The sequence below is a fragment of the Cyprinus carpio genome, chromosome B17 (genome assembly GCF_018340385.1).
Source record: "Cyprinus carpio isolate SPL01 chromosome B17, ASM1834038v1, whole genome shotgun sequence".
NCBI classification, from domain to species: domain Eukaryota; kingdom Metazoa; phylum Chordata; class Actinopteri; order Cypriniformes; family Cyprinidae; genus Cyprinus; species Cyprinus carpio.
Genome location: NC_056613.1, coordinates 5,427,534 through 5,434,574, shown reverse-complemented (window position 1 = coordinate 5,434,574; position 7,041 = coordinate 5,427,534). Strand labels below are relative to the sequence as shown.

General features: G+C 38.6%; 1 pseudogene; it reads left to right on the top strand.

Annotated features, from left to right (window-relative positions):
• Nucleotides 1-4,252: 4,252 nt before the first annotated feature.
• On the top strand, nt 4,253-6,233 carry LOC109110057 (annotated as a pseudogene).
• Nucleotides 6,234-7,041: the final 808 nt, after the last annotated feature.

The window sequence follows — 7,041 nt, the reverse complement described above, 5'->3', positions numbered from 1 at the left end:
ACTCAGAATTGTGAAATATAATGTCAGAATTGTGAGATATAATGTCAGAATTGTGAGATATAACATCAAAATTGCGAGATATAACGTCAGAATTGTGAAATATAAACTCAGAATAGTGAGATATAACATCAGAATTGTGAAATACAAACTCAGAATTGTGAAATATAATGGCAGAATTGCAAAATATAAAGTCAGAATTGTAAAAGTGAAAAAAAGTGAAAGTGACGCGACATACAGCCAAGTATGGTGACCCATACTCAGAATTCGTGCTCTGCATTTAACCCATCCAAAGTGCACAAAAAAATCAAACAAAAAAAAAAAAAAAAAAAAAAAAAAAAAAACACACACACACACACACCCGGAGCAGTGGGTATCATTTATGCTGCGGTGCTGAGATATAATGAGATATAACGTAAGAATTGTGAAATATAAAGTCAGAATTGTAAGATATAAAGCAATTCTGAGATTATATCTTGCAATTCTGTATTTTGTTTTTTTTTTCTCAGAATTTTGGTAAAATAGTTAGAAATGTGAGATAATTACCTTTTCTTTTTAAATCCTGTTGTGGAAACAAGCTTCCATAGAAAGAAAACAAAGCAAACCAGCTCAAGATCTCAGACGCATGTCTTGAGTTGTAGCTCTCGTACCTGTACCACAAATTCTCCGTGTGTCCCAGCATACTGAAACATCTCCTGTAGTGGGAGAAGCTACTGGAAAAACAAACACAGACAGCAGACATTAGTGAATTACACACTGAACACATTCAGGCCTTCAAACGACGACACCAGGGAGAAACAGAAAAACACTAAACGCTCTCGTGCTTCACAGATTCATTCGGCTCATGAACATGAGACAAGGGCGTGGGGTCACTGTCAGTGACCTCAGAAGGTGGGGTCAAAGGTCAAGAGAATGCGGGGGTCAGGATCATTTTTTTGAGTTTCCGTTGTGCTGCTTTGGATGTGCTGAGGTCTCACAGGGGTCATGAGGTCAAGGCTAGGAAAACAACAGGCCAGACGTTTAAGCATAACATACTTTAAAACACACAAATACCAATAACGGCCTCGACCTCAAAAAACATTTCAATCCATAATCAATCATGTTTAACATAAATGTTTCTGAGTCTATCCAGAGGTTTGTGCTTCCCTCCAGTGGTCAGCACTCAAACTGCTAACTAGTTCACTAAAAAAACATGAAAATAATACAATAAGTTGAGGGAGATGAAAAAAGCATGATTTTACAACAGCACTGATCTGTTTGTCAAATTTAAATTTTTAAGAAACATATGAGTTACATATGGAGCCAGAGAGCCACAGTCAACATCTAACACACATTTTTCCTTATGGCCAAAAATAATTATTTCTGTTTTATTTTCATGTAAACTTACTTGAGAGCCAAAGCTTTAAGTTCTTTTAAAACTTTTGGAAAAAGTCAAATGTATTTTGTATTTAAATACATTTAATCTTAGTAATTTTTTGTTTTTAGTATTTTTGTATACTTGTTGATACAGGAAATCAGCAGTCTAATCAGCAGTATTTTGAAACTACAAAAAATACTAAGATTAAATGTATTTAAAATCAAAATGCAAAATAGTATTTTGTTTTTCAAATACATGTATTTGAAATACTGCCCATCCCTGATATGTGAGCATATCTGCAATGTATTTAGGTCCTATGCCATTGAGTGATTTATAAACAAGTAAAAGTACTTTAAAATCAATCCTAAATATAACTGTAAGCTGGTGTAAAGACCTGAGGACTTGTCAGAATCCTGGCAGCAGTGTTCTGGATGAGCTGCAGCTGTCTAATGGTCTTCTTGTGAAGGCCGGTGAGGAGACCATTACAGTAGTCCACCCTGCTGGTGATAAACGCATGAACAAGTTTTCCCCAAGTCTTGACTGGAAACAAAACATCTAATTCTTGCAATGTTTTTTAGATGATAGTATGCTGATTTAGTTACATGACTACTGAAACTAAGGTCTGTCTGCAGAGTCACACCAAGATTCCTGACTTGATTTTTAGTTGTTTGTCCCCTTGAGTCACAGTATGCATTCACCTTGAGAACTTCATCTCTGTTTCCAAATGCAATGACTTCAGTTTTCTCCTTGTTTAACTGAAGAAAGTTCTGGTATATCCATCTGTTATTTTCATCAGTGCATTGGCAGAGGGAGTCAATGGGGCTGTAGTCATTTGGAGATAAGGCTAGGTAAATCTGAGTATCATCAGCATAGCTGTAATAGGCAATTTGGTTCTTTCTTATTATTTGACTTAGTAGGAGCATATACAGGCTAAACAGGAGCGGTGCAAGAATTGAGCCTTGTGGGACTTCGCATGTCATGGACTTCTTCTTAGACTTATGCTCTCCTATACTCACAAAACAACAAATAAATAAAACTGTAAAGCTTTTGCAGAATAAAGAAAACTATTTTCTGCTGTCTCGTTTTCCTTTCCGTGAAATTTCATTTTTATTCCTAGGTCACCGTAACCACCCAGATCCAGTCCCGTGTCCAGATCGGATGGTGGATCAGCACCTAGAGATATATATGGTAGGGCATCGATATAAATAAACCATTTTAAATATTGACGTTTACTGCGAAGTCCAACTAAATTAGTTGAATTTTCTTCACAAAACTGGCATCTGTCCATTGACAATAATGCAGGGGGAAATTCCCTGGAGCAGGATGTGACGTCACGCGAACTGGTATAAAGGCCGATCGGTTTATTTAGTCTGACGTCGCGTTTCACCGCTTCCGTGTCCAAACACTCAGATCAGATACCAAAAGAAAACAACAAAAGGTCCTAATATACACTCACAATGTGACGTAATACTACCAAAAATATTATAATCCTAACCTTTAAATCCATATCGAATTCCCACATAGCCAGACAATGAAAATATAAATATAAATAAATAAATATAAAAATTATTTGTGTTTGGGACGCTGTGAGCATGGAGATTGTAGTGTACACCGTAAGTTTGAAAATGTTTAATGTTTAATATGAATAAAGAGTGCTCATAAACGGTTGCTGAGGTAGTATTCTCAAGTGAAGCGAGTTGAGGCTTGGACCCGGAAACAGTGCTTCTACGTCACCACTTTACAACCGAATATGGTCTGGAATTAAGATGATGGTTGGAATCCCGGTGAATGACCTTTTAAAAACGGTTGGTTTGTCACTTGTGCAACATCTCGAACATTTCGTTTCTTGCGCAGCACAGTTTCACTATTAATATCATTACTTTGAGATTAGGGCCATTGACTCTGATTCTTATGTGTTTCGTGATCATTTTAATGCTTCAAGACAGTCAAGAACTGCTTTCCATTTAAAACTCAAGACCAGCAATTTATGAGCGTTGTATTTTTAATAAAACAAAATCCACAAATAATCCACATGACTCCAGTCCACCAATTAATGTCTTGTGAAGCAAAAAGCTATGTTTGTAAGAAACAAATGAATTTAAGGAGTTTAACTTGGAGTCCATAATCCATAATATTACATCCAGTGAAAAAGTGTTGTCATCTGAATCAGGATAGAAATATGCACACATCAAGCACTATTTATTATTTAAATAGTATTTATTATATAATGGATATTTTGGCCAGAAGAAACATTTTGAAGTTAAAAACTTCTTAATGATGGATTTGTTTCTTATAAACACACAGCTTTTCCCTTCACAAGACAGTAATTGATGTGAATTACTTGAGGATTATTGTGATATTTATATCAGCTCAATAAAATTCAAAACTTATCCAAACCATTCAATACAAAGAAACAACCTTAGAACAAACGATGTAATGCTACATTTTTCCAAATCTTTTCCAATAATAAACTAAAAACCCTTTAAAAAGAGAGATTTTTATGAACATTTTCTATTATTTGAGTGATATAAGGTGCTTTTTAAATGACATTAATTGTCTATCATAGACAAACAGTCAAACTTTAATTGTAAAATTGTGAATAAGTGTACAGGATGAGAATCTCACATCGTTATCAAGCCTTCCATTGGCTAGTGACGTTCCAGAACATTCTCATTTGTTAATGCATAAACTCTACAGGTCCAGAGGAGAATCAAAGGTGATCAATCAAGCTGAAAGGGGAGGAGCCACCTAAATTCAAAGCTGTATTTAATGGCAACAGACGAGCACTGGTTGGTATTCGTGTGGTTTATTGTGTTAACATTTAGTCAGGATGGGAACTGTACATCTTTTTGCGATGTGTGTTAGTGCTGGTTGTGCTTGGTATGGTGTTTTTGTCAGATCTGAAGACTGCTTTTGGAAGTTTGAGATCCAGTCAAAGTCCAAAAAGCATGAAGCATCAATCATATCCAGCTTCCAGAGTGCCTGCTGTTTCTTCTCAAGGGCTCACCTTGCAGAAGGCTTCTCCGTTTCAGAGTCTTGACTCCAGAAGATTTGCACAAGAGCCTCTTGGTGTTCAGGAGAAGCAGGTGTTGCGGGGTCCAGTGAAGCCTTTGGACTGGAGGTTTCCCATTGTTCCAGAGGTGCCGAGAGAGATGGCGGTGGGACTTCCATTTGAGGCAACCTGTGACTCCCAGTAGTGTAGCTATTCAATGCGGTGAGACCCCGGATTCATGTGGAGGCACACCAGGACTTGTTCAGCAATGGTCAACTGATCCAGCCATCTGGTCTGACTTTGGGAGGATGTCCTGTTGTCGGTTTTGTCCCAGGCTCTAAGGTGCTCTACTTTGAGAATGAACTGCAGGACTGCAACAGCGTGTTAATGGTAAGAGCTGTTAAGTGTTACTGGAATTATTGACACTACTGAAAATAGATCCTTGTTCTGGTATCAATGATTCCCTAAACCTAACATCCATGGGATAGTGTTTTTTTTTTTTTTTTTTTTTATTTTTTTTTTTTAATAGTGAGAAACTCTTAATAACTGATCACTTGGGTAACCAAGTGTTTTGACATGACTTGCTCAAACACCTTTTGGAATGGGTTCTTTTTTGAGAACGCTCTTGGTAACAACTTCAGTCTCCTATAGATGACCAAGGATGAGCTTGTCTACACCTTTGCTCTTACCTACACTCCTGAGGCATTTGCTGGCACTCCGATTACCCGTACAGATGGTGCAGTTATTGGTATTCAATGCCATTATCAAAGGTAAGTGACTTTTGTGACTTGTGGCATTGCTTGTGGTGGTGGAACTGGAAGCCCATTTAATTGGTAATTTCTTGAATGACAGGTTTCATAATGTCACCAGTAATGCCTTGAAGCCAACTTGGGTCCCTTATGCCTCAACGGCGGCTGGTGAAGAAATCTTGCTGTTCTCCCTGAAGCTCATGATGGGTTTGTGCAGTTTCTCTAGACCTTCTGCCTTATGAATGAGGCTGTGCCTAAACTGTTCTTTCCTCTTGCAGATGACTGGTCCTATGAGAGGCCTTCAAACTCTTACTTCCTGGGTGACATTATTAATATTGAGGCGTCTGTGATGGTATACAACCATGTCCCTCTGCGTGTGTTTGGTGGACCTCTGTGTGGCCACCCAAGTACCTGATGTGAACGCCCTTCCGAGATATTTGTTCATTGAGAATCATGGGTGTGTTCATGTCATCAGATGCTGCAGAGTTTTGTTTTCAAGTTTGCTGCTTGTAACCCCTTTGTCCCTAAACTACTTTTTACTCCTTAGATGTCTTGTGGATGCTAAGGTCACTGCTTCCAGCTCACGCTTTATGCCTCGATCCCAGGAAGACAAAATCCGGTTCCAGCTGGAGGCCTTCATGTTCCCAGGGGGATCCAGTCGTTCTGTATGTATTATGAGAGTTGGGAGAATGACCTCTCCCAGTTGCTTTGGTTTGTGACTCCTTACCTGTGTGTCTCTTGCAGATCTACATAACGTGTGTCCTGAAGGCCACTCTTGCTTCTGCACCTAGTGATGCGCTCCACAAATCCTGTTCCTTTGCCAATGGGTAAGTTCATACCACTTAATAATACATTAAAGGTGCCATGTCTGATTTTTCGTATTGCAGGTGGCTTGCTGCTGATGGGAACCACCAGGTTTGCAGTTGCTGTGACTCAACATGTGGTCCTGATGGTGGAACGGCTGCTGCTCCTTTTGGAGGTAGGAAGGTGCGTTTAAGCTTGGTTTGACCCTTCAAGCACTTAACTGTCTGCTTTTTCTAGATGTTCAGTGGGAAGGGCAGGCCTCACTCGGGCCTGTAGTGGTTCAAGAGCACAAGAAGACTTTAACTGGTTTTTAATAAATGTGGGGGCAAACCTATTCTTCTGGTTTTTCTTGTCTAGCTTAACCGATTGACTTGAGTGCTGTAAGAGTGGGGAAGCAGGTAGTCCTACTGTACCTATTCTCTTGCCAGAAGGAAAGGCTCCTTTTTCTCGTTAGGGAAGTTAATATTACAGTATCCTTTTAAAGAGACCTGCTGTGAGCTCCCTTTGATGAGTACTGTAAAGGTGGAATACATTGCCCATGGTGCTGTAAAGGGAACTGTTAATTGAAATTTGTGCCAAAAGTTCTGCATGAACATACACTTCCTTGAAGCACTGTAGATATTTTGCATGCGTTTTATGCAGTGAACTTATTTCTTTGGTAACTTCAAATGAGCACTTTCACTTCTCCTTGCATCCCCAAATGGATTTGATCAGTTAAATTTGTTTCCCAATGTTGCTGTGTTCTTGCATGCTTTTAAATTGGTGAGAAAAGCGCACTCCCAGTTTTCAACTTTGGCACAAGGTTCTCTACTTGTGGAATTTTCAACTTTCAGATAGGTTCTAGTTTTCACACTTTTGTTAGGAAAATGGCATGCATCTTAAGTTCAGTTTAATATTTGGTGTGCCAAACTTGCAGAACCTGTACTGATGGAAGGGGTTTTTGTGCAGTAGCAGATCAGTTATAATTCTGAAATCATTGACAACTCACATTGAACTAATGTTGGCTGGAATTAAGATGTATAGAAGTCAAATTTTAATTACCCTAATTAAGGCATGTTGGATTAGAGAACACTTTAATTGTGAAAGCATTAGACTGTGGGAAAAGCTGCACATTGAACTAGATGCACTGTTGAATGTCAAAT